The sequence below is a fragment of the Apteryx mantelli genome, chromosome 15 (genome assembly GCF_036417845.1).
Source record: "Apteryx mantelli isolate bAptMan1 chromosome 15, bAptMan1.hap1, whole genome shotgun sequence".
NCBI lineage: Eukaryota > Metazoa > Chordata > Aves > Apterygiformes > Apterygidae > Apteryx > Apteryx mantelli.
Window position 1 is genome coordinate 16,964,427 of NC_089992.1, and position 27,247 is coordinate 16,991,673.

Consider the following 27,247-nt stretch of genomic DNA (forward strand, 5'->3'; position numbering starts at 1 on the left):
AAAGAGTGCTCATTTGCTTAGGGCTCCCTGGCACGGAAGAAGCCGTGTGGGGCAGCCCCACTGCCTTGTCTCCTGTAATTTTCAGATATCATCTCTTCTGCTGTTCTGTGCTTCCTTCCTTCCTTTTCCCATGACTTGTTTGTCTTTTAAACCTCACATAAACCAACTATATTTCTTTAAGCAAGCCTGGAAAGCAGGAAAGAAATCAGCCTGTTCCGCCTCTGGCTGGAAGGAGGAAGAACGAAGAGAAATAAACACAGAAAATGAACAACAAATCAGGAACAAATACATAGTTTATCTTTTCTCCCCAGTTTCTTATTCATTCCTTGGAGTGTAGGAGTAACTCATTCCCACCACTAAAAAACGCTGCTGGGGCTTTAAAGTCAGGCCCGTGTATCCCATGATTCCGCAGGGCCTTTCCCAGGAGTAGAGGCAAGAGCAGAGGGGCTGCGAGGAGGCCCTGTCTCTGGGGAATGCTTGGTGAAGGTAGCGCTGCCTGCCGTCTCCTGCCTCGCTTCTGCAACGAGTGGAAGACGGCTATAGCGCTTCCTCTTTATGCCCTTCGTTGGAGTTGATAAAATTGAGGTGAGCTGAGTTAATCCTTCAAAAATCTCTGCTACCTTTCAGGCTCTCTTGCTCAATAGCAATGTATGTTTTTTAGTTTTTATTGCAGTCAGATCTTACAATGTGGGGATTGAGGGACAACTCCTGGTAGCAGGAGACTAATTTCTGAATTTTTGCTTCTGGTAGGTACTGAAATACAGCACCGGCTTGTATATCTACTGGTTGAAAACCTTGTAGCTTCGCTGATAGGTGAGAGCATAAAAACATGTTTCTGCAAGGCTTTATCTGGAGGTAAGAGAAATGCTGTGTATCAAATAGAAGTAACTTCTCTCTGATTTACTCATGCGGGTTGAGATCTTATCCTGCAGCTTAAGATGACATATGCTTGTTATATCTGCATAAGTACATAGATTATTAAAGGTAATATTCTTATCTTGTTTTGTTTCTGTTACTGTAACATTACAATACTGTAACGTTATTTATTTCAGTAACTTTTTGTGTCAGTGGGTTTCACAGGTTGTATGAAGAAATGTTTCCTTTCCTCAGTTATAAATTTAAGTAAATGAAACTGGGTTCTAAATGTGTGTATATAACTCTTGACCTTGCACTCTAAAAAGTGGAGCAGGTCTTTGGCTTTTTTTTCTTCCAAAGATCTTCACTTGATTAAAAAGTTTTCATTGCCTAAGTTCTGCTAGTCACATCACATACAGCAAAAATAAACATGCTGGCTGATGAATGGAGGACAAGCTATAAGGCTAGGAGTGGGGGGTTGTCACCTACATCTGCATGGAGAAATTAAGATTTACTCTTGTTCTGTTTCTGTATGCAGTATGTTTCTTGCGGTCAAGCTGAACTTCTGCATTTAAACATATAAGTCTTGTACATGCTCAGTTTTAAATGCAAGAGTAATCCCATCATTTACATTCAGTGCATTCATAAGACTTTGCTGAATCAAAGCTTTAATTACATAGTTTTTAAAATCCCACAGCAGTTCAAACAGTGATCTAGGCATCGGTCTGTGCACTGAGATCCTGACATGTAATATCAGCAGCATTGAGAATGTTCTTTTAATTAAAAGATTTGAAAATGAAATAAATCAAAAACAGCCATTATGAAATATTTTCCATTGACAGATGTCTAAGTGCATTTCAAATTAGAGTAAGCATCATTAGTGCCCCTTTACACCTGAGGAAACTGAAACACCTAGAAATTAAGTGCTTGCAAGAGTGAATGTTCAGTCCAAGGAAGCTTATTAAAGTCTTGCTGGTCCATCTGAAGACTATGAAGGTCTTGTTAGTGAGTTTTCTGTAGGGAGAACAGAGCCTTGAATTCCCACAGGTTATGTATCATTTCTTGTGCTTTCCTTGTTTCAGGTGTGTTCTATTTCCCAAATGTTTTTCTGTGAACCTATGAAAGAGGATTAATTCTGCTAACAGTTTGATTAGAGGAAAGTTAACCTGGAGGGGGATTAATTTATTCAGTATTGCCTTTTGGCAATCTCTGTGTGATTGTCTGGAAGCATCACTGTTTCTTCATTTGTGGCTAGTTTACCTATTCAGGGGAAAAAGAGACCACCAGTGGAAATAAAAATGTCATTTTTTTGCTAATTTAATGGAAATGGGTTATTAATGGAAACAAAAATATTCAATGTATGTTGGACCTACATGTATTTGAGTTGTTCAGTTGAAAGGACTTGAAGGCCAGGCTTGTATTCCACTGTGGGACACAGTAGTGACAGAAAATGATTGCACTTCATTTAGGTATTTGGTCAAGTTACTCAAAGGCATAATATTCGCAACCCCTACTTAAATACCTGATGAAATTAATTTAATTGTAAGGAAGCTATTTCATATCGTTACGGCACTGTATGTCTTCACATTTGACAAGTACCAGCATCTAACCTTTTAACTGAAAATTACTTTGGGGATTCTGCCAGAAACTGCAAACTGCAAACACCGACTGCCATTACTGTGTCATGTAATACCACAGGCGCAAAGTCAAATGTCATGGTGGCAGCCACGCTCTGGGGCTCGGTGGGTGGGAAATTCTGTGCCCTTCCACAATGGACTTTCTTCTGCTACAAAGCCTGATTATACTGTTTAAGGAGCATTTCATTATTTCTGTATACAGATACTTGTGATAAAATAAATTATTTCCAGTTATAGAAGTGCTTTTACTTGGTACTCCTTGAGGCAGGAGCAGTGCTTCAAAATGGAGACAAGTTTTATTAATTTTAAGTCTGTATTATTGGAATATGTGGATTTTATACAGAAATAAAAAATATATATTCCACTGCATATTCCTTTGCATCTTCTGAAGTGGAGTTGGAAGCTGCAGTGATGTACTGGCTTAATGAGGATCTCCAGTAGTGACTGCTGTGCACTGCCCGCTTCATGCAGCCACAGAAGTTGCTAAGAGAGGATGAGGAGTGCAGCTGCAGGCCATGCCACAAGGACAGTGGGAGGGTTTCATTTAGTCCAGTGAGAGAGCCTTAGTTAAAAAGCTGTTCAGTGTTAGTATTTTGTTTCTAACTTTGTTTTCAGGAGTATTCTCTAATCCTGGACTTAAATTGGTGAAGGTCCTTTGACAGTTGTGATGTTGTTGTCCAGAGCTGGGTACCCAGGAGCTGAGATAAACAAAATGTGTTTTCAGACTCTGAGTGCTTTGGCCGTGCTGGACAACTGCAACAGTAGGAAAGTGGAAGCAAAGAAGAGTCTACAAACAGGAACTTTACCTCCGTAATGTAATTCATGGAGGGATACCAGTATTACCTACTGCTAGGTGAAGGCTTTTCAGCAGTGAAGGCAAAACTCGGTTTCCCTGCCTCAAGGAGTAGGAGGACAGCACTTGGGCTGTATCTGACACAGGAATGGGAAGTTAAGGTGGATCTGGGGAACAGAGTCCTGACAAAACAGGTTTGCTTTTCTCTGGTGCTTTGGAGATGGTGACTGCTGTTGCTTCTCTGAAGCTTCTCTCCGCCTTTGGTGGAAGGAGAAGGAGCAAGGCTGGTGCTTTAAGGGTTTGGCATAATAAAAACAGGTCTTGGGATTATGGCTGTTCAGATGGAAAGAAGGGCAGATCGTGTGATTATGCAAACTCCCTCCCCATATGAGACCAGCCTAAATTGAAGAAAAGTTAGTATTAATTCAGTCTATTTAGAAGCTAGATTTTGCAGCCCTTGAAAGTTGTGTTGTGAGCTCTTTCAAACAGAGGTCATTTGGAAATGGTGTGCATGAGTGCTGAAAAAGCTGCTGGGTAAAATGCAGGTGAGCCATGATTTACTATAAGTAAAATGCATATTTACTGATCTCATGTGAATTCTCTTGGAAAAGTGTGTGGTGGTTTAAACACTTTTCAGAAGGAAGATTCAAGTGAAGGCAAGAACTGTAGTTACGTTGTTCTGTGGACTGGTAGGGAGCGTGCTGCAGCTTTGTACTGCTTACGTTGGTAACTCTTCTTTACCATGGTTGTAACATCAACAGGTCCCATAGCCACTGGGAGGCTATATATAAGGGGTGGAATTTTGATTTCTAAATACATTCAAATCCAGTGTATTTACCTGGAAATATGCTAGAACTATTTAAAAAAAAAAAAAAAAAAAGGCTGATTGGGTTCGGTCTTTCAGTAAACCCAACATATGCGAATACCTTGTGATTGGGAAGTAGTAGAGTATACTGCATAAAAGTAGGATTTAAGCTCTGATTCTAGGAATGAGAAGGAATATACAAAACTTGGCTCTGAGTCTGTGTGATTTGTACATACTTGTGCCAAACTAAAGGAACATAGAGCCTCTGGAATTAGATTTGGAAATAAACTGCAGTTACTGCTCTTTGTGTAGGCCTGGTTTGTGCACGTCGTATATAGGCAAGTTTTCAGAAAGGATCTGATTCTACAGCCCCTCTGTTGGGTGAGCAACTTCCGTTAACACCAGCTTCGCAGTCAGATCACTCGTGTCAGGTAGCAGAATTAGGTCACAAGCTAGTGACAGCCAGTGCCTCTTTTCAAATGTGGCTGTTTTAGTCTTGTGGCCAAAATGAAAATGGAGCGCTTCCTACCACCTCAGCTTTACTAACAATTCTGGTTTTGTGAAGGTCAGCACATGAATGTCTCGTAACAGTACACACTGCCTGTACTCAAAAATTCACATGCACAGGGAAACTGACAAAACAGTTTATTTTGGAAAATTAGTAAATCCAAATGATGGATACCATGTGTCAAAATAATCCTTAGTGCATGTGCTTGCATTTTCACATGTACATTTTGAAAATTATACTGTGGAAACTAAATAGAGAATCAGTTTGCCAAGGAACAGGCTTAAGCCATTTTTCTGTACAGACTGGAAGATGTGGTCCTTTTTACTAAACATAGCAACAAAAGCAGTTCCATTTTTACTTTACACACCGCTTTTGTTCCACAGAGGTGACAAGACAAGATCCAGCAGGACCAGTTAGCAGAGGTAGATCAAGGCAGATAAAGGCTGAAATTTCAGAACTAGAGATGTGAGAATAGTTTAAATAGACTTCAGGATTCATTTCACATCCCCTGAACAACCTAAAAACTTGGTGCTTAGTTGAGTGGAGAGAGAGGGGTATCTCCTGGAGGAGTTTATTTGATGTTCATCCTGTATATTTGAAAAAGGAAGAGGTGATGGAGGATGTTATAGCAAAAGTGCTTGGTGTCTAAATGCTGACAAATATAGTACTGTTTAAACAAGCGAATAGTCTTTGTCTTATCTGCTTGCTTAAAAACCTTTGTCTCATGTGAAGCAGTTAATAACTTTCAACTTGGTGAAGTGTGAATGCAGACTGATTTTGGAGATGTTGAGACTGTGCTGCCATGTTAGATTACGTTTTATTGACACTTTAAGGTCTTACATATTTTCTTCAATAGCCTAGATCCAAATGTGCTTGTAAGGACTTTGCTGAACCTGTCCAGGGTGACACACAGCAAATCTTGAACTGGAAAAATAATGTGGAGTTCCCGAGTTCCAGGACAATGAAGCAACTGCAAGGTCATTACCTGCAAATGGAAGGATATGGGCTTTTTTGTATTACTTTCTTAGTCTTTTGAATATAGTTAGTGGCACATTTCTGCACACATGTTAACAAGTATTTTGAAGTAGTAGCAGACCACTTCACCTGCACCATGCTTTGCATATCAGAGTACATGTGGAAGAGAAACTGAAGTGTCTTTGGTAACAAGGCGCTGGCCTTCACTTACTTTGATTCTGCTTAGTGTTTGCTCGGTGAGCTGGGAATGGGCAATCCACCTTTGAAGGCATCATGTTAGTATCATGCTGACAACCAAAATTTCTTTTTGTGGATACTTAAAACTTGCTCAAACATTGAAACAGTTTGGTAGACTTGGGTTTTCAGTCCCCTTCCTAAAGTAGAAACAGGCTTACAGTTGTCAGTCTACACTGTTACCATGAGAACAGGACATTGTCTGCCATTTTCCTTCTTCTATGTGCCTTAAAAATGTGCTGGGACTGTAAAATAAATTACTGTTTTGTAATTTAGCTTTAAGCAAAAGGAATATTTCAATGGTGGCAGTTCTGGAAATGCTTTAACTTTTAAATGCTTACACCAAATAATAAGTAAAACCTTGTGATTAATGTTTCCAGAAGGGACTATTAACATTATCCTACATCTGTTCGTGATATAATCTCCAAATGAAAAACATTCACTTTAAAAAAAGAAAAAAAAAAACCCCAAGAAGTATGTGTTTATGCAGTGTTCTAGTGCAGACTTAACTCTAATGTGTGGACATCCTTGGTAAGACTTAACCAACTAATTTTTCATCTGATCATTATTTAGCCAAACCTCTATGGTACTCCTGAGGTTGCTTAAATTTCATTGGCAACATGTCGTTTCATTTGCTGAAAAATGTGGTCATTTTAAATTATGCTACATGAAAGAGCTTTCTATTACATAGAGTAAAATTAGCCATCATATTTGATGAAAATGCTTACTGGTAGATCAGGCATAAAGTTCTGTGAAACATCATTAGATTAGAGCTTGTTGATTTAAATATTGGCGATTGTATGAGAGGGCTATTTTTTTATGACTACAAAGAATTTTCAGAAGTCCCATCATATTCCGGGAACCAGTTAGGAAGACAGAATCTGAATTTGTAGAACATATTGTAGCAACTCATTCAGAACATAATTGTTCTGAAGATAATTACCTGTATTGCTTAGGGAGAATTTGCCCATTTAAGGCAAAAATGTGTAGAAATGGACATGTGTCACCAGGAGGGCTGTATTAATTTCAGTGGGTATGTCTTGATCTCAAATTTATTTTACTTTGTTATGAAAGTTTGTGTAATTCATGTGCTCAGTGAAGACGTATGCTGAAAAGTCATCATCTTTATGTAAAGCGGTATTTTTGCTAGTATTAAACTATAGATTTGGGTCATGCTAGATACCTTCTGAAATGTACAAATTAGAATTTCTATTAGCTTTTTAGATTCCTATTGAAAATCATTTTGATCTCTGAATGCTATTCACCATGGGCAACTGATTCCCTCTTTCTTGCCAATGCAACAGTTACAGGCAATATCACTTCTTGGGCCACTTTTGATTTTTGACTGTGCATCCTTTGATGCCATTTTCTGCTAGCATATTTCAGGTCCAGCAGACAACTCTGTTGTGGTTTGGATATAAGAGTGAGAGTGAAAAAGTGAGGTGCAAATTGTGAGACCTGGAATGCTGGATGCGTATTGCTTGGTGTCTTAGGCAAATTTAACATCTGCCTGTGGTAGAGCTAAAATGCTGTCACAGGAGGTGTTGAATATCATCTGCAACAAAAAACAGAGGCATTTTCTGAATGAATAATAGAACAGGAGCAACAGGTTGATTAGCAATCCAAAAAGCCCACTCAAGTGTTTAAACTTAAATAAATGCCTTTATGCTTTGCTTGGGGTGGTCTTGAATCAGAATAATCTGTTTGTTAGAAACTAAGCGAGTTTCCTTTAAAATAGCAATTGCTTGAGTTGAAGGATGTTCCATAATTTATCTTGCAGCACTCTTGTTCTAGCCTCTAAGATCAAGATTTATTCCAAGTCATTCTTGACAAATAAAATCCAGACAACTCTGTGGACACCCGACTATCTATCATACTTATGCTGTCTGAAATGATTTTTTCAGGGCATTGACAATATTGTAATGATGAAATGTAAACGTTAAATCAGCAAATGATTTGTTTAACCAACTGCTTATATAAGACATGCAGGTTTATCATCTCTCTCTGTTTACACACACACGTGCACTGTATGCATGCAGTTCAATATGAACAGATCAGATTATTTGTCTTTCCTGGAAAGAATATGTAATAACTTAATTGATGGCAATAAGAAAACAGAGTTTAAACACCAGTTAAAATAAAATATACTGTTATTTTTCACATAGTTTCTATCTTCAGTTGTTGAACTAGAGCGGAATGAAGACGCTGCCGTTTGGGGAAATGTTTCTTCATATGTAGACATAGAACAACACTGAAGAAAAGCTTCAGGTTATTTCACTCTGGTTACAAAGTGAACCTCTTGCATCCACATTCCCTCAGCTTTGTGCCAGTGAATGAGCATGTCCGCTGTGTTTGATCATATGAGAAGACATTCAAAGCATTTGGCTGTTCACACCTACAGGGAGCCCCTAAAGAGAAAGCTTGTGTTCTGTGTATGTTCGGCGCAGAACGCTTGCTCTGTGGTGCAGCTCGCTTCTCTGCTCTCTGGCAAGCTGTTGCGCAGGAGGTTAGTCCTCTGTCCGCCTCGCATCACTCACCCGTCCTGTTTAGAAAAAACCTAAAGATCTCAGAAGAGCTTATATGGGTGTGTGTATGTATGTGTATATGTATGTATATATGTGTGTGTGTGTGTATATTTTTTTTCTTTCTTTTTTACCATGTCCTAAAACAAAGGAAATGAGCCAGAAGGAAGATTTTTAGCAGAATAAGTATGTTGTGACTACCTCTCCCAGTGCTAAGATGTAGCTTGTCATTTTGTGTTCAGTCTTGCAGTCTACTGTATTTGTTTCCATGTGTTTCCATGCATTAGAGGCTTGTCTACCGTGCCAGATTGTAATATGTCATATTTTACACGTGGTCTGATTTTCTTTTTTTCCTCTTTGCATGGGATTGTTTGACCCATCTTTTCTGTTAGTATAATTTACTGGGCACAAATGGCTCTTTTCCAATGTCTAATTATTCTGCTTTGACATATTTTTTTGTGTGCATGATGAGGTGTGTGAGAAGGGTAGGACGTATGACTTACAGAAGTGGCCCTTTTCATTGCTATTCATGCTGTTGTGTTAAACCTGTTTCTGAAACCAGTTTGTCATTTGAAGTACAGGCAATGTACTGTTCAATACATGCAACAAAAACAACCGCCAAACTTCTAACATGTATGTTCAAGTCAGAACTCTTAGTGCACAGCACTGAAATGGCTGCGTATGCTAGGCTTGTGCATACCCATGATTACTGAATAAGCTTGGAAAGAGTGAGTATGGGGAAGGGAGACCTTAGTGAATATATAAGGTGAGGTTTTGGCTTGGTGGTTATAAAAATGATTATAGTGACAATCTCTCAACCTGCCGAGGGCTTCATAGGTTCCTCATTAACAAAGCTTACTCAAAGCTCTTTCACGGCAAAGAGGAACATTTCTGAGTGGGTTGAAAGAGTGATTTTTGGTGTCCTCCTAGAAAATATGTCTGCTACCAAGGTGGAAATATTATAATGGATGTATTTTTGGGCTCCTTATACACATGCAGTTTGAAGTTAAATGTAAGAGGGACTTAAGTCATGGTTACAGAGGAAACTTGGATTTTTTTATTTTTTTCTTCAAATCAGCTTAAGCAAAGCTATTTAGATATTTTTAAACAAAAATAATGCATAGCTGTTTCTGTCCCTCGGTAGACAATGAAGATTTTAAAGTGAAGTGTGAAAAGGTATTTTTTCACAGAACTTGGAAAATCCTTTTGGAAGGAAACTGCAGTCAAATGCACAGAGAAGAAAGTGCATTTTCATGTGTAAATGCCAGTGATGCAGAGATAATGTGGTGGTTGTGTTCATCATTTTAAAAAAAAAAAAAAAAAGATAAATTGGCTAGGATGGCCTTGTGTTTTAAAACAAACAAACAAAACCCATACATCCTCTCAAGAACATCATATCTTACAAGAAATTACATCTATCTTTAGGAAGCACACTAATAGAAAAATTGTTAGCCTCCAACAAACTAAAACTGCCCTTACTAGTAGAAAATAATAGACATACTGTAGCCAGAGAGGATGGTGAAGATTTCAAGATGACTTTGTAAAGGACTGAATTTATGCATAGGATCAGTGGATTTGTATATAACCTCACCTGTATCAGCAAGGAGATAAATACAGTACTCTACCTTTCTCTAGTAAGTACCAAGTGGAATAAAGGTGCATTTAGCCCTAATATATGGTACAGATTGGTCAGTCTAAAGGCTAGGTGTAGGAGCTTCAGGGGAAAGACCTGGAAGCACAGCTGGTAGATGTGAGAGAGAAAACTCTATATGCAAGACCTGTGGCTGCAGAATAGCTTTCTATTGCACATAAGGCCGAGGATATCATCAGTATCCCCAGAGCAAGCTTCAAGAGAAATGACTCTTCTGTTTAAAAGTACCAGGTAACACCCTGCCATGTGATACAACCTGTGCAGGCCAAATCTTTGAAACATAGATCTTATACATAATAATTGGCATAGAAATACACAGAGTTAAGTATAATTTGGATTTGTAATTGGTAGGGCTAGAGAGGAAATATTTCACATAATGCACTTGACTCACATGCGTGAAAAGAAAATTAGGAAAAGATAAATTTGAAATGAATGCATGGGGAAGAAAATTCTTAAAAGTGAGAGAAACTGGGCTGCAGAAAGAGTGAGTGCTTCATTGCTTTGAAATTCTGAAATGAGATAAAGAAAAACACTAGGAAGTCCCATTATTTAGGAATAATCCTATAGGAACCCTAAAAGTGACAGATCTGGGTAATCTAATAGGTCTTTTGAGTGCTCTTTTCCCTGTTTTAAGAACTCATTTCTGCAATGGGAAGATGCCAGACTACCATTCTGTCAGGACAGTCTCCAGGCAAATAGCTACAATTTTTTTTTTAATATTAAATCTTATTCATTTATAGTGTTCTACATTTTCAGGAGATGGATTACCTCCATCTATTTGAAATTGCCTGGAACATCTTGAACTCTAATAATGTCTTGAACAGCATTAGTAAAGGACAAATTTATACATGCTTTTTATAAGGTATCCTTATACAACATTTCTGTATGACGAGGAAACCAGAGGACATGGCATCTTCCAAGCAAGTTCTGAGCAAATATTTTGGACCTGCACAAAGTCTGCTTTCCAGTCTGGGTAGGTGCCTGAATGTTCTCTCATTTCTTGCATCTAATTTCTCTGCCTGATACATCTGAATACTGGTACAGTTCTAGGTTTCCAGTGGTATAAACAAAAACAGAATTTGGCTTTTCGTACAGAAAGTCCAGTTTACATCAGCGGAAACCCAGAACTATGTTAGTATTCAGATGAATTAATCCAGGTTTACTTCAGAATAGCAAAAGTCAGCAGAGTTTGATCCAAAGTTTGATAACTGGTTTTTGTTTCTGTGATGTGGACTAATGACTGATAAGGGTTAAGAAGTTAGAACTCCCAAATTCTCCTTCACTTTTACCTTAGATAAATCTGAGCTTAGGCCTCCAGAGGTGAAAGGCTAGCACATTAACTAGGACCTTAAATGTGTGCTTAGCGCACAAACCTGCAGTATCTTTTGAAATCTATGCAGGTTTCTCCTGCCTGCTGTGCGTAATTTCAGAATACACTGTCACCATTAAAGAAAAAAAACAAGTTTGCTCTTTCATCTGTGCACCCCACGGCACCGATTGGGGGAATCAGTCCCCAGGCTCCCCTAAAATTTGTGATCTTTGGCTCCTGCTGTAAATTGATTCCGTGCTGTGCCTCCTGACATGTGAACTGGGTAAAATCCATTTTGAAGTCTTATAAAACCTGGCATTAACCCTATGGCATCCTCTTAAGTCCTGATATTTTCTGTTATATTATTTACTTGGAAGAACTTGCCTTTAAAACTCTAGCAGCCTTGCAAGTTAACTTGTTAAAATATCGGGGTTAAAGATAGACCCTACAATGTACTCTGAATTTCTCCAGAGAACTGATGCTGGGAAAAGTGAGCTCAGTTAGTCATGAGCGAGGTGAGTGCCTCACTACTGTGCAGATTGCTTTGGGACCATTTGGCCCATGTCTGCTGATGATCTTCCCCCCTCATAAATACGGATGTGTAATGTAGTCAATATTTTGTTTAAACTTATCTTGGACTGATTATCTGAAACCCTCAGATTTTTTTTTTCTTCAGTGCAGGATAATAAAAAGACTATTAAATTTTTCAGATTTTTTTCCCCTCTACTCTTTTGTATCAAAAGGAGTAATGTCTTTTGTACACATGTCTCTTTCTTTTCATGTATTCCATATAACTTGATTCACTGCCACTGAAAGGAAGTGGCCTTTGGGATTATAACACAGTAATGCGTCCTAAACTCTTGAGTTTAGGACAGGAAGTAAAAATAGGTAACTATTTGAAAACTTCAGGGAATTTGAAGTAGCCAGAATTTAATTCCAGATTAGAACCCAAAGAGAACATGGATTTGGACAAAATAGCAAAAAGCAATAGAAATTCTTTGATGATAAAAATGAGTTGCAACCTTGGTATTACATCTTGAGAGAACAGTACTAGGAGAAGAGTACCCTTGCCCTACTGTGATATGTTGCTTTGCTGACAAAACCATAATAATGGCATTTGAATTTAAACTGATGATCTTGAGCACTAGCAAATACTGCTCACTTTTGTGCAAAAGGCAGACTGTGAAAATGGCCTCTCTGTTTTTTGAGCAGTTACTTGATGTGGTTCTGTTTTTAAAAGAAGGATTGAAATCCTCATCCCTGCAACGAAGCCATGCCCAAACCAATAGGACACTCCCCAGAATAAGATACTGAGAACTTGCCAAAATTATGTCCTTTCTTCTCCATCTCCATGCTGCTGTTTATGTAGGTGTCTGGCATACAGTTTAGTTGGTAGCAACTGATAAGGCATAATACTGCTTGTTGTATACTAAAAGTGAGGTGAAACTATATTTCACTTTTCGTTTGAGAAAAAGGTTGGTAATACAGGGCTTGTCAAGACCCTTTCCTGTGTTTGATAGCTTTATCACAGCCCCAGCTCCAAAGGTTAAATGTTTTGGATTACACAGAATGTACATTATATGGAGGACTTACTATAAATCAACAAGGCAGGTATGTTAAACACAGAAAAATATCTACAGCTGTTCTCTTACTCATCCTGCTTGTTATTTAACTCTGTCTCTACCCAAAGGAATATTTTTAGTTGTACTGTCAACAGTTTCAAAACAAAGAAGCAACTACAACTGGCAAATGAGGAACCCAGCTGGGGCTATGTTTAGGCTCCCAATGAATATACTCTAATCCTGACACCTGCAAGCTATTTAATCAGGATTTACAATTGAACATGAAGGATGAGAGGTCCAGAGGGCTGTGTTCTTGATGTTTTGATTGCAAATGATGGAGAAAAACTTTGTTATCGGATGTTGTAGTTATTTGAAGTTTGGTGCCCTCTAACCCATGGGGGACCAAGAATCATTTATCACTTCACAGCAAAAGCCAAAAAAAGCCACCATGGCTTACACACCAGCATTCTCCTTTAGCTTTTCCTGTATTCCAGTGTAAACAATCCTTGGATTTATGAACAATGAAAAACAATTTCCAGCAGGCACATGGAAAGGAGAGGTTATAAGGAAAGTATGCATTATCAGTTCTGTGTCAAACTGAGCAGATCACTCTAAATTTCTCAGAACCGCTAACATACATAATGATGAAATGTACCTAAAAGTTGTGCAAGGAATGTGAAGGAAACAGAATAGAACAAGTAGGAGGACTTTTTAAAAAAGACCCTCTACCGTAGTACGATTCTTGAATCTTAAAGTGGCACTGTCAAGGGTGAACATCCCCCTTCATAAAGTTGGGTGTAGGCAGTGCCATAGAGTCACCTTCACTGCTCTTCCTAAAGCCCTCTGTTCCCCCAAGCAAGTGATATAATGTGAAGCAATTCAAAATTATTTCATTATACCACCTCATAACAAGCCCAGATGTGCCATTAAGTTGCTGGACCTATTTTATTTATTTACTGAAGATTTTTAAGCACTGCTAGCTGAGCTTGTGACAAGTGAAACGCATGGTCCTGGCAGTGGCATTAGCATGTGTATGTGTGGCGTGCATGCGGGGGGCGAGAGGCTTCGCTCTTGCCGGCTTCTGCTGTCAGCGGTGTAGTTATGAACAAGCAGGGTGTGGTGTAGTTGACACCCCACAAAATGTGGTTAATCAGCTGTCTGAAGCTGTTGGGTAACAACGCTGTTGCCTTTGGGTCTGTTCAGCTGATGTAATGGCTGTAAGTTATTTTTTTGTTTTTGTTGCTGGTGGAGAGTATTGTGTAACTCAATATCCTGCGGAGGGCTTGTGTGGATGGAGTCGTGCAATAAGCCAGAAGTTGTTTGTAACTCGATTGTGCTGCTGTATTTTGTTCTTACTTTTTTTTCCCCCCTCTTTTAAATTATTTGTCACTTTTCAAGGCAGATGACTCCTGAGAACAGCAAAAAGTGGCTCGAGGCAGTCTCCTCCGTGCACTTTGCGGTCAGCCGGGGGCTGGTGGGTGGCAGGGAGTGTTATCCCTGGAGCGTTCATTCCCCTTAAGCTCCGGGATGCTGTGGGTTGTGCTGGCCAGGTTGATCCCATAAGGACTCTTTGGCTGTCTGACCCCCCTCCTGCACTCCCCCAGCAGGTCCCTGATAAAATGGGTGCCCAGCAGGCAGTCTTCTGGGGTTTAAGGTTTTACTGCCTGTGTTGGCTGCACAGAGAGACTTAATCAAGGGTTACTTCAAACTTCTGGTCATAACTGCAGAAACAAATATTTTGGCAGAATGACAGCACTGCTGCTTTCTAGATCAGCTGCTGACACCGCTTGCCACACTGTTGGCTGACATCCTTTGTGCAGTACCACTGATGTAGGCTCTTCGGTGCTTGTTGAGCTGTTGCACTGAAAAGAATTTAAAACTGTTCCCTAAATTATTCCTCAGCTTTTCTTTACCTGTTCAGGTTTTGCAGTTTCTTTGCTCCTACATTTCTTTAAACAAGGGACTGAGCATTCCTACAAGTATTTTTTCTCTCAGCTCCTTCCCTGTAGTCCAGGAGTTCAGACACCAGTGGCATTGACCAAAATGTTCCTCTGTGACGAACACTCTGGTTAGAAGGACTTCTCCTTCTCTCCCTGGGGATGTGCCAGCTTTGCGGCCTGGCAGTTACCCCTTCTTCCAGGAGATTGGCAGCTTCTGTTGGTTTCATGCCAGCTCCATCCTCTGGAGAATCCCCATTGCAATCCTTCCAGTGTCCTTCAGTTCCTATTACGATTTGACTTTCTCTTGGCTCATTTGTCACATCCACTTTCTTCATTAGATACATTGCATGCACTCATTGTGCTTTTATTTGCTTTTCTGTTGGTTCCACAATTTAATTGCTATCCCCAACTCTGACAGATTAATACAATACTGTCAAGCAACTTCTGCAGATAACTTTTTCACATGGAGTTATCCATGCCATTGTTCCTATAGACAAAGGAAACAATGCTCAGTATTGTCTCGGGAACCATAACGTGAAGACACAATAAAGTCACACATTCTGTTCTGATTGCAGCTTTGCAGGGAGAACAGGTTACTGCCGAGGGGCTCCCTTTGGTTTCTTTTCCCACTCTACTCCCTACAGATCTGCCAGGATAACTGCTTGGGCAAGCTAGCTGAGAAATAAATACATATATAGATATTTTTAGAGTGTTTAAGCTAACCTAGTCATTTTGACTGAAGTAGATTATGAAGCAATTGCTGGAGCTGTGATGGCAGCAGATCTCACAGGGCAGTGATCTTTGATAGCTGGGACCAGTAACAGCTTTGCTTGAATCAGCTGCAGAAAGACCAGGACTGCTGGCTTCTGTATCTCTTGGCACTGAAGAAGCAACAATCAGGTTGACTTTTTGCACCCTTGAACTCTCATCCTCTTCATCACATCTGTAAGATAAGATATAAAATGCCTTTCAAGGCCATCTGAGTAAAGAACTAGCATTCTCAATGTTAAAACTGCATTTCTACAGTGGTATTCCCTTCCAGAGAGCAGCAAGAAATACTATGGTCTAGGGTTCTACTTCTTGAAGGGTTCCTCGATGAATGCCATTTATGCTAAGACACAAAAATAGAGTCTTTAGAACACAAAAGCCACTTTAAGATGCATGAAAAAATGAATGAAGAAATGAAATGAAGGATTAATCAAATGGAAAATATAGTCAGCTACTAGAACTGCAGCACTTCTGAGAGATAAGGAACCTAAATAACACAATCTTTACTGAGAAGTGAAAACTTTCTTACTTCAAAGATTTGCCTTAGACACACTAAGACTGCAAGTTTGAGACATCCTTTCTGTAGATAAAAAGGATATTTAGTTCCACTGGCACTCAGCTGAAAAATATTGCTGAGGCAAGTCACATCAATATTACGTCAAATGACAGAGTTGGGGGGAAAAAAGTCTTTTGGGCACACAGATGCTGAAGAATGACATATATGCTTGAAATCTTTTCTGTCCTTCCTAACTCCATCATTTTAACTGGTAGCAGGTATCACTGCATTCTGCAAGCGCTGCCTTGCTCACCACAGGTACAACATTACTATTGCAGCTTGGAAGATATCTACATTGACTGGAAAAAATGTGAACCTCTGTGCACACCTTTTGATGTCAGGGTCATAAGATCTTCTCTAATGCCAGCTGGAGTATTCTAACCGATTTCAGACCTCAAAAGAAGTACTTTGGGAATATTTTGTGTTTACTCTTGAACAAACACATCAGAGAACCTGGGTTACTTACAAAACAAAGAATTTATGAATTATCCTAGTTCCCAGTAGTCTACTGTTAGGAAGACGGAAAACTTGATACAAGCACTGTTTCCTTTGGGCTCAAATTTGAAGGTGCAAGAAAGTAATGCTGTTGCTTTTTTGACAGTTAGTTACGAGAGGAAATCTCTGCTGTCTGACTTAGTAAATGAGCTACAATCCTGCATAAAATGACCAAATCTGTGAAAGGCTCAACAGAATACTGAATTTATCGGTTGTATTTTCCACTGTAGTAACTCTATGATACTTAACTGCTTTGGTATGTAGAGATCCCTTTCCTTTTATTGAGTAGCATTTTGGAAAATATTAAGGGGGATGGTGGAATGTGTTTTACCCTGTGTGCCATTTAAAGACATAACCTCTATTTTAATGTGGCATTTCAAATTTAGCATTAATGTAGGGACACACCAGTTCAATGATTTAGTTGCTTGGTTATATTGACAAGTAAACGGACAAGTGAGGAACAACCCCCTTTCTGTTTAACTGGGGATTGTTAATTACTGCCTGTTTCAGCTTATGAAAATGAACTTGGCTTTTTCTTTTGAACTGGGTCTTTAGAAGTTCAAGGTGGGGAAGTACAGTGTTTATTCAAGAAGGCTGTGAATCTGTGTACCTCAGCGAGATTATCACTTTGCAACATTCACAGATAGTTAACGAAACAAATGGTTTAGTAATGCATGAGTTGGGTTCTGCAGTTTCTTCCCAACAACCAGACCTGTCCTCTGATAATCTGTCAACCTTGTGAAAGAGAAGCCTCTGTCCTTCATGTCTTCCCCCCCCCCCTTTTCTTTTTTCTTGCAGGAAATGTAGAGGAAATCTAAATATATAGTACTTGTGGGCTCTAGTATTGAATCGGATGCCTTTAATAAAGGATCTGAATCCTTTGTTCACAAGTATCTCTACTGAAGATACAAGTGTCCAGAATCTGTTCTGTTTTGTATTTACCTGAGGAAGAGTTTGCAAAATCAGGTCAAAATTACTAATAGAAAAGTAAGCTTAAACTTATTTTCTCGTGGCACCTGATAAAATATTTTGCAGAGTTGGTCTTAAACAAAAAACTCATGGCAGACACAGCAGTGCTGCTGGGACAATTCAAATGCTTGAAGTCTTATGAGGAGCTTTCCTATGGAAGGATTTGCTATATCTAAATATTACTCAACATATCATTTCCCTTTGTAATAACATAGCAATGCTCAGGTCTCATAACTCATGATATAGTCCACAACTGGTAAAAATGCTTTATTTACTTTCTAATCCTAACAGGAAGTGAAACATCAATATGCATTACTTTGGGACTAATAATTTCTGAAGAAATACTAAAGTTGTATGTTTGTACCCAAGATAGCAAGAGTTGCAGCTAAATCCTATATATGTTTGGAAGGTAAATTGAATAAGGAAAGGGTGGCAGAAAGGATCAGATGTTTGGGTCTGGGGTTAGTCTGTTCTGACAGCTGCCCCACCGAGCCAGGTACAAACAGGTACCTGCTCACACGGACTGGTGATTCATGGTGAGCTGGATGGGATGCTAGCCAAACCCTGTGCTGTTGCCTTCACAAATTACCATACCCCAACTACACTGCCTGTGGGATCAAAAAGGCCCAGGGAGAACTCTAATTTTTAGCTAGTAAGTATGATGGTTCAGTTTGTAGACAAGATAAATGAATTCATCACATGGGATGATTACCTAGATAGCCTATCTAAGTCTAAGGTTTAAAGAAGTACAAGTATTTTGAGTAGAAATTTTCTATCCTCAAATAACTATATATATAAACTCTAGCTGTTGGAACAAGTGTGTTTGTACACATCTCTTTCCCTCTTTTTCCTTTTTTTTTTTTTTTTTGGATTGTATTGCATGTGGGTTTTTCTCTTCTGTAAAGTCAAAACCAACAGATCAAAGCATTTGCCACATTCTGTCCTCCCCACCTTTTCTCTTCCTTTTTTTCAAAAGATACAAGAGAAAGAGAGAAATAAGAGTATAATAAATTCCAGAACAATTTTTGAAAGTTTTTAATGAATGATTACAAGTAAATGCAAAACAATTTGCTTTGATGTCAAAATTACTTTGAAAATTTCAAAATCAATTTGAAATACTTTTTACATTTTTTTGACCAGTTCTTAAACTCGTGTTTATATACATCTTTTAAAACCTTTCCAAACTCCAAGTGAGTTGAGTGAGTGGCTCAAGTCATTGTGTGTTCTCTCGCCATTTCCTGTCAGTCAGGGTAACTCGTGATCAGGCCTTACAAAATGGTTATGGCTTTGCGTGCTCCAATTCTTGAGGGGCTATATTAAAGTATCATTAAGGGTCCTGACTTCTCAGAAGACTTGCAATGAACTTTTTCTAAGATTCCAACTCTGTTTCAGTGGTCGTGGTTGAAAACTTGACCTATAAGTATAAAAATTTCATCAGAACATCTCTAAAATTGGAGGAGTTTCACTGATGTTACTTTGCAGTATATTTGAAATGCCTGAAGATAATCCATACATGCCAGTTACAAGCCTTTTAAATTGCCAAGGAAAACAACAGTTTGATTTGCAAGCCTTTTTCTCATGATATTTTTGATTAAAGGTTATTGTGGTTTAGCAGAACACTGCATCATCCAGCAGCAGTATGCTTTCCACAAATACCAATGCACGTAAAACCTGCTCATAGTACAAAGATCCTGCTACAGCCTCCGATTAAGAGCATGAGAATTTTTATGCACAGATAGATCTGAGTTGGATCATACAGAGAGTTCAAAAGAAAAACAAAAGTTTCATAAAAAGCACTTAGTACATATATGGATAGAATTCAACCAGGTGCAAGTTTGCAACCAAACTTCAAATACAGGATAGGTAAGAACTGCTATTTTGCCTGTAGCAGGTTGGATTGCACATGCCATCTGCAGTTTACATGGGTTCCTTTTTATTTAAAAAGCGCGATAGTAATAGACAACTTCTATTGAATTAGGGTGCTGGTAGTTCAATGGGCAAACGAGAAAAAAATCTCTAGCCTACAGATTCCATTGTTCATCTCTACACTCCAGAAATATTTAATGTTGTATGATTATGAAGTAGTAAAGGGAAACAACAGCACATGAGAGTGAGTTTCAAAGTGGGTACTTGGATTAAGTGAGTATTAGGCTACCAGCAAAAGACCCAGTACATTCGGTTTTTAACTTTTGTTGCTGTGTCGCATGATGACATTTTGCATGTTTGTTCATATCTTGCTTGACAACACTTTGGATTGTGGGTATGGGGTCCATTTTCTGAATTTGCAGTATGAAAGTAGATGTCAAAAGCTAAAGAAAAATGATGTGGGCTAGTTTCCAAAATGGCTCTTCCTGGGCCTATACCTTTTAAGCAACTGTACTCAAAATAGCATGCCCCACTGTGACACAAGGCCTCTCAAATTAACAGTCTCTGAATACTGGCATTCAACAGACTTCTATGAGTTTGGTTTTTTGTTTGTTTGTCTTTTTTTTTTTTTTTTTAACCTTTTGTAAAGGATTATTTATTGCCTGAGCTTTTAGAACATGGAAAAAACAAGGAAAATAAACTATTTGTTAATCATCTCAGTAGCATGGGAATTTAAACAAATGTTACATAAGCTTGCAAGCAAATGGTCAACTTCTGAACCATGTGTTTAGCTAGTGAACTTCTGGTTCTCTGGTGATGTTCTTTCATGTGCTTGCTGAGGACATGACTATGCCTGCATTTCTTCTAAGATGTTAACTTAAAAGCGGCATGAAGCTGAAGAAAAGTTGTCAACTCAGAGATTACAACTATTCTTCACTATTCCAATGACATAAAGAAAAGATCACTTCTTTCATGAGGAGAAATGAAAGTGTTTGACCATATGGATATGCATCCTATGCTTCGTGGCCTCGTTCCCATGGTACCTGAATTTGACAGAAAGTGCTGCTCAGCTGTATCCTGGCTTTTAAAGAGAACACGTTGTGCTTCTGGTTTTACATCCTGTTATGAAACAAACACCAAGCTTTGAATTGGGGGAGCCAACTTGTGTTTGCTTTGTTGCTTTACTTCTTATAATCCAATTAGAGTGTGCACAGCCATGTCTCTGTGTGTCAGGAAAGGGCTGAAGAGTTGGGCCTGAAACGCTCTGTCCCTTGTGCTAAAGCTGCGAGGAATGCTCCCGCCAGCAGGAGAGCTTTCACAACAGAGTGATCTGTAGCAGCCACTGTAATTCATTTTCTGGTATGTCCTCCCCTGCCACTGCAGTCTTCCCCAACAAGATGCAGTCCGTCATAGCATGAACTGAAGCTCCAGCAAAACTTCTGCCAGGCCTGAATAAGTCCACATAATGCACAGGGCCCTCACCTAGTATCAAGCTGACAGTCGGTCCTCTCATCGTTTCACTGCTTTCACACCAAACTAGTTTGAAAGTTGGTCTTGGCACACTACCGTAGACTGCAGTTATGCCTTGCGTAGACACCGTGCAATTCCGTCCTTATGGAAAGTGTTCCCTAGCGATCTGGAAATGCAGTAGTGGTTGCATGAACACCTATGTGCTCTTTGACTTCAAACAGTACATCTCTAATAAATGACACTCAAAAACTGTTTCAAAGGTCCACATGACTAGCAGGGGAGAGTTTTTTTTTTCAGAGAAATATAATTTTGCAGGTTTTATATTATGCCTGAGTAATGATTTCTAAATGCTGAAAGTATCCAATGCTGAAAAATGTGAAATGCTGCAAGTCCCTATTCATAAGGTTTTCAGCTTACCTAATCCTTCAAAAACTCTTGAGGAGGGGTTCACCGGAATTATAACTGTTGTAAAGACTGAAAAACAAAAATATGTCTATAGCCAAAATGAGAAATGAAATTAAAAATTGTTTTCCCTGAATGATATTCTGAATCCTGAATCTCCCATTCCTTTCTGAAGAGTCATTTAGAGTAGGGTAGGAGTAAAATTTTTTTATTTCTATAAAAATTACTCTTTAAAACCTACAGAGGTAGTAGGGAATGACAATCTGTACTTCATTTCATTTCTCCTTGTAGGTTTTGTTTGTTTTTTGATAAACAGTCAATGGGTGGAATGTTATGAATGATAACTCCTACAGGAGAGCTGAAGAATTAGGAACTAATGGAGAGGATAATATTCCTAGTGTGTTGTACAGAACTTTTCCCATAAGGGTTTTTCTTTCTGGTGTTTATCCCACTAACAGTAAATAACGTAAGTGGAGAGCAGTGCTGAGAGGACATGTGCTTGGGCTGCTGGCTACACCAAGCACAGCTGTTGGTATTTGCAGACAACTTGGCCCCACACCTCTATTCAGCATGTAGTCTGGAGGTGATGAGAAACTGCTGAGTTCCCTGCTGAGGAACAGAGGAGAGAAGCACCTTCTCCTTCACAGCTTTTATCTAAAAACAAGTTAATCAATATGCTAAACACTGATAGCAAAATACACTCACTTAGATGATGTTCTGAGGAGGTTTGGAAAGCACCATTTGTCCACAGCAATAGTGAGAACTTTGTCCAGGGGAAAAATTTATCTGTGGGTGTGATAGAAAGAGCAAGGAGCTGAAAATATATTCGTATCTTTGCTTTGGGGGCAGGAGATACAAAACCTTGATGACTGAAGAAAAGCCTGTTCCCACTGATGCTCCCAAGTGTCTCTACCACGCTTCAGTAAAGGTGATCAAACAAGAATGGTCAGTGCAAATGTTCTTCTCTTTTGTACTGAAATGAAGACTGAATTTATTATGTTTTGGAAAATAGTAAAATGAATCTACTACCCCTGTTTACTACTAAATTACTTTTTTCATAATCACCTCTTGCTGCAAATGCCTCAACAAACCTACATATTTATGTAGTAGCTCTCATTTGGGGTAAAAGCGATGATATCAAATACTTTACCGGGAGTCTTTGTTTCTGACAAGTTACAGCATTGTGTCTAGAAGGACAAAGTGTAGAACAATCAGAGGTATAATTTTGCCAACAGAGTAATCTCCATCAGTACAGACAAATTTCTCTTTCCTTCATAATCTGATATCTTCATAAGAATAAATTCATACGTGTTTCTACCATAATCTGTCTCACCAATCAAAAGATAAATGTCATGTTCTCAACCTTGTCCATTTAGGCTGCACGCATAATCCTTTCTGAGGTATAATGATACTTTCTGGTTTGTTCTCAATTCTGTTCCTGATAATTCTTACCAATCTATTTTCTTTAATTCTTACTGAGCATTGAATTGATGTGACCTGGTCTTGAAAGAGAGTGACTGTGAGATCTCTTTACTGAATGGTAATAGCTAATATAGCTCCTGTTGATTAGCTTGTGTAATTAGGGTTGTTTTTAACTTTTTGGCATTTCCTTGCACTTACCAGCACTGCATTTCTTCTGCTATTTTATTGCTCAATTGTTCAGGACATCTCATGACACTGAACTCTTTATTAATTCTTTCTGGTTATCTTTAGTTTTACTTATCCTGAATCATTCTGTGCCATCGGTAGACTGTGTCCTCTTACCATTCTCCCCATTTTCTGCATAACTTGAAATATGTTGAAGTGTACTAGTCCCACACACTCGGATCCAGGCGAGCCTGGGCGCTAAGTGGGTGAGTCACCACATCAACTGCTCCTGCTCTGGGAACAGCAGCGTTAAGGAGGAAGGGATGGAGTCTGAATAACAGAATGCGCTGCCTAAGAGCATGCAGCCGTTGTTTGCTTCCCAGAAAGGGAAGACTTAAAGACGTGAAGACTTTTACAGGAGTATCAGGCAAATACCACTGAGATTTATTAAGCTGTTGAATAGTCTCCCTAGAGAGCTGGTGGAAGATCTATTTGTCTTAGGTGGTTAAAGCTAAATTGCCCAAGCAACTAGCAAGTTTGCTACCAGGGACAAACCTGCGCTGGCAGGCAGATAGATGGTGTGACCAATAGATCTTGTTTCTCTTTGTTCCTTGTCCACCAGCTTTTAAAAGGAAATAGTGTCTGTAAGAGCTCAAATAGAAACTAGGCTTTTCCTCATTCTCATATACCTCCAAGTCTTTGTTTAATACCTCCCTCTGTTGAACAGATTTTTACATGCAGACAGCTGAAAAATAAGTTCAGAACTCATTGAGGAGCTAAAAGTATATTATTTGGCCGGACATTTTAAAGTAGTTCTTTTATGATAAAATTATTATAGAACACTTATCAGAGAACAGAGGAATGCAGCTGAGAGGGTATAGTTTGCCCTATTACTATGGATACACCATCTGTATGTCATAGAGCCACTTTAGTGGTGAATACTTGCTCTTAGCAAGAAAAGAATACTAAGACTCTGATTATAAGACCACCACAATCTAATCTGTCTCCTTTCCCTTAGTTTGTGGTTAAAATCTGTTGGCATACGGCCCACAACATATTGCCTCTCTTACAGCAGAGCAAAAGTATGCAGAAGTATTTCCTCTAACAATCAAAGCTTCAGTGCAAAAGTAGTGACCCAAATTAACTGTTTGGAAGAAAAAGGTTAAAGGTGTTCTAAAAAAGCATTCCTGACCAAACTGAAATAAATCAGCAAACTTCACCCACACATCCTCCAAACCTGCAATCAGCAATAATTTCATAGAAATAAAACAAATGGATTGCCACATTCCTTCATGTCTATTACACTTCTCTCTTCATTGCAGAAATTACTCAGAAATGAAAAGTTGGAAGGAAACTTGGCTGTTGGTAATAGTTTTATCACTTGTGCTGCAGCATACGTACTCTTTGCAGAGGTTTCTAGGATGCACTGTTTCTGGATCTAGTAAGTATCCTCAGGTCCTTTATATAAAAGCTGTAACACTGCTTTTGGATGTGATAGTAATGAAATAAATAGTAGTGAATTAGGCCTCTAGATAATGAAAATGTATTAGAGCTACAATTCCGTTATGTCTAACAAATTTTAGCCCCCTTCCAAGAAAGCAGCCTGATGTTTAATAGGAGCACCTTAACCTTACGTATAATACAGTTTACGTGCATGCTAAGGTGCTCTCTGGAAATGGAACTGACCCTTAAAATAGATTTTTAGATGCCCTGTTTAGGTGAAAAGTTCAATGAAGTGGGCCTTTAATGAAATTCTGTGCTTGGCTACAAAACAAACATGCAAAAACCATCTCCACCTTCAGTATTAAGTGCTGTAAGACAGGAGATGGGCAATAAATGGATGGTATTTTGAAATATACAGCCATGAGAAAGGTAAAGCCAACTCTGGCTTTTTTTTACTGTAGGTTTATAAAGAAAGGATGAAGTCAGCAACTTCCTATTAAAACTAGAAAGAAATTGATACTTTTCCTTCACAAGTAATAGCTATGACAGGAGAAGAACAACTTGAGACTTGTCCAGAAGTAGAGCTCTGGAGTAGAGGTATGCTCAACTATGCCAGATTTGTGTTAGATATGTATATATTTTTTTAATAAAAGCTTATTTGAATTAGGTTTTTCTTCAGAAGTGTTTTGCAAAAGATTTCTCTCTACTTCTACCTGTTTGCCAGGGATATTATTGTTTGCCAGGGAAGATATCTTTGACGCTGAGGAAAGTGGACTTGGAGAACCCTAGCCTGAAGCAATGGCCTGTCAGTCGTGAGAGTGGACAGTAGGAAAGGTAGCTGGTGAGACTGAAGACAAGACAGGAAGGTGTGCTTATGGTACATGTGGAATTAAAAACTAACAGGAAAAAATGAGAAGCGGAGGCTATCTAAGAGGAGAGGTGACAGTTTATTAGGAAAGAAACCAAGTAGTGCAGAATCAGTTCTGGTCATAATAAAAATAGAGTTCCCAAACAGGGTTTGGTTACAGGAAATGTTGCTGATTTGAGAGAGAGAAATAGAAAAAGCTTGGAAAGCGTTGCTGAGTTTCTTTTGCTCTGAGAGCTGGGCAGCACAGGACAGGGCCCTCTCCCAAGCAGGACTTTTTCAAGAATCTCTCTTATTTTCATCCTTCAGGAAGTGCATACATTGTAATAGGAAACAAAGTGTTTTGGAAAGTAAAATATTGAATGAAATAAACCAGTGTTTTTACTTTCAAAGCAAATAAAAATATTTAACTTAGGGAGGCACTGTCTGCAGAATTCTTCTCAATCTCTCTAATACAATACACAAAGTTCATTTTACTGCTTGAAAACAGAAAATAGAAATTCGAATACACTGGAAGTGCAGATTTCAGCTTGACTTCTCTCCTGCTTCAAAAGTGTTGTGCTCCATGCCAGTGGCACTTTCTTGTAAACAATTTCTCTAAGCGGCAAATTATTAGCATTATCTTTTAACCATTAGCACAGAAGTAATGGCTGCAACAGACTGATGTAATATGATGATATAGTGATTGTGAATATAAGCGGTACCAAACAAAAATCGTAGTTATTAGGTGCTGAGTCTGTGATCTTAGTTTTGTGCCCAGGTGGGTGCAAACTTGTGTGCAGCACCCAGATTGGACGTGCTCAGCAAAGCCAAGCCCCACCGTGTCTTGGCCGTCTTCCTCCCCAGACCTTCGGCGGTCTCCCTGCTCCGGCGATGGGAGGGCGGCAGAGGTTGGAAGTGGACTCTGTTCCCCCCCACTTCTGCTGATATTGGGCACCTGCGTCCTACCGAAGGCTCAGGGTGGGACAAGGTGGTGCTCGTGAGAGGGCAGCTGATGGCAGGGAGGGAGATGGTGTTCTGCAGTTTGTGCCCCGCTGGAGGCGAGAGGAGCCATCCAACATCCTTGGTGGCACTACAGGGAAAAAGCCCCAGGGAAAGGTCCAGTCTCTTAGCAAGACCAGATTGTCTGGGAAACAAGGGAACATAGGGAATAGAAACCCTGCTGTCTTTGACACCACTGATATTTCTCTAAAATGTTTAATAGCAATGAGCTCCTCAGTAATATCACAGTACTTTAATTTATCAGAATCATAGAAGCATCAAATACTATAAGCATAAAATGGCATAATGGGGTCCACATTAAAACATTTATTCTTCCTTAAATTAAAACACCATGTACATTGCAGTAAAGAAGGAATTTGATTATTCATGATTTGACTACTTTAGTATCTGGGTTCTCCTGAGAGAAGCTCAACTCTCAATTACATTTCAGTTTGGTATAAAGTAATTACCTGTGAAAGAGGGTTGTTATTTCGGAAGCTGCTCTAAGGAATCCTCAGAAATCATGCTAATTCACTTTTGACCAAGCATATCCCTGGTGTAAATTACTTAAATAAAGATATATTGACAAATATTGCCCCCTATGTCAGCCATTCTTATAATATTGAAGAATGTTGAAGAATATTGAAGCTGTTATTTGTCTCTGTGAGTGTGACCTTTACTCAGTAATAACTGCATATGGCACTGCAGGTATCAGCTCTTACAGACTACAACTCAGACCATTTAAATTGTTTCCCTAGGTTCCTATATGTATACAAATAAGGTAGGGTGGTTTTCTGCCTACTCCCTCATCTCCCAGCCATGTATAATCCAGAGCATAGAGCTTGAAACTCTAGCAGTTTACTTTCTGCAAAATGAACATTGGTCAGAAGGGAGTGGGAGTTTGGCATTTCTGCTGTATTAATATGCCTTTTATGGGGAGGAACTCCAGCTGTAACTGAAAAAAGCCTGTGTGAAGGATAAATGATAAGGAGAGAGATAGGTGGCAACACTAAAGAGCCAGAGGTGGAACAACTGGAGGAAGCGCATGTATCCG

The 27,247-nt window shown here is 39.1% G+C and overlaps 1 long non-coding RNA gene across 1 annotated transcript in view; it reads left to right on the top strand.

Annotated features, from left to right (window-relative positions):
• The first annotated feature begins 535 nt into the window (after window positions 1-535).
• LOC136993410 (uncharacterized) overlaps window positions 536-27,247 on the top strand; it is a 60,082-nt gene continuing 33,370 nt past the window's right edge. The window contains exons 1-2 of the long non-coding RNA XR_010885694.1: window positions 536-585; window positions 751-855. This is a non-coding gene — a long non-coding RNA (uncharacterized lncRNA). The remainder of the gene's footprint in view (window positions 586-750; window positions 856-27,247) is intronic.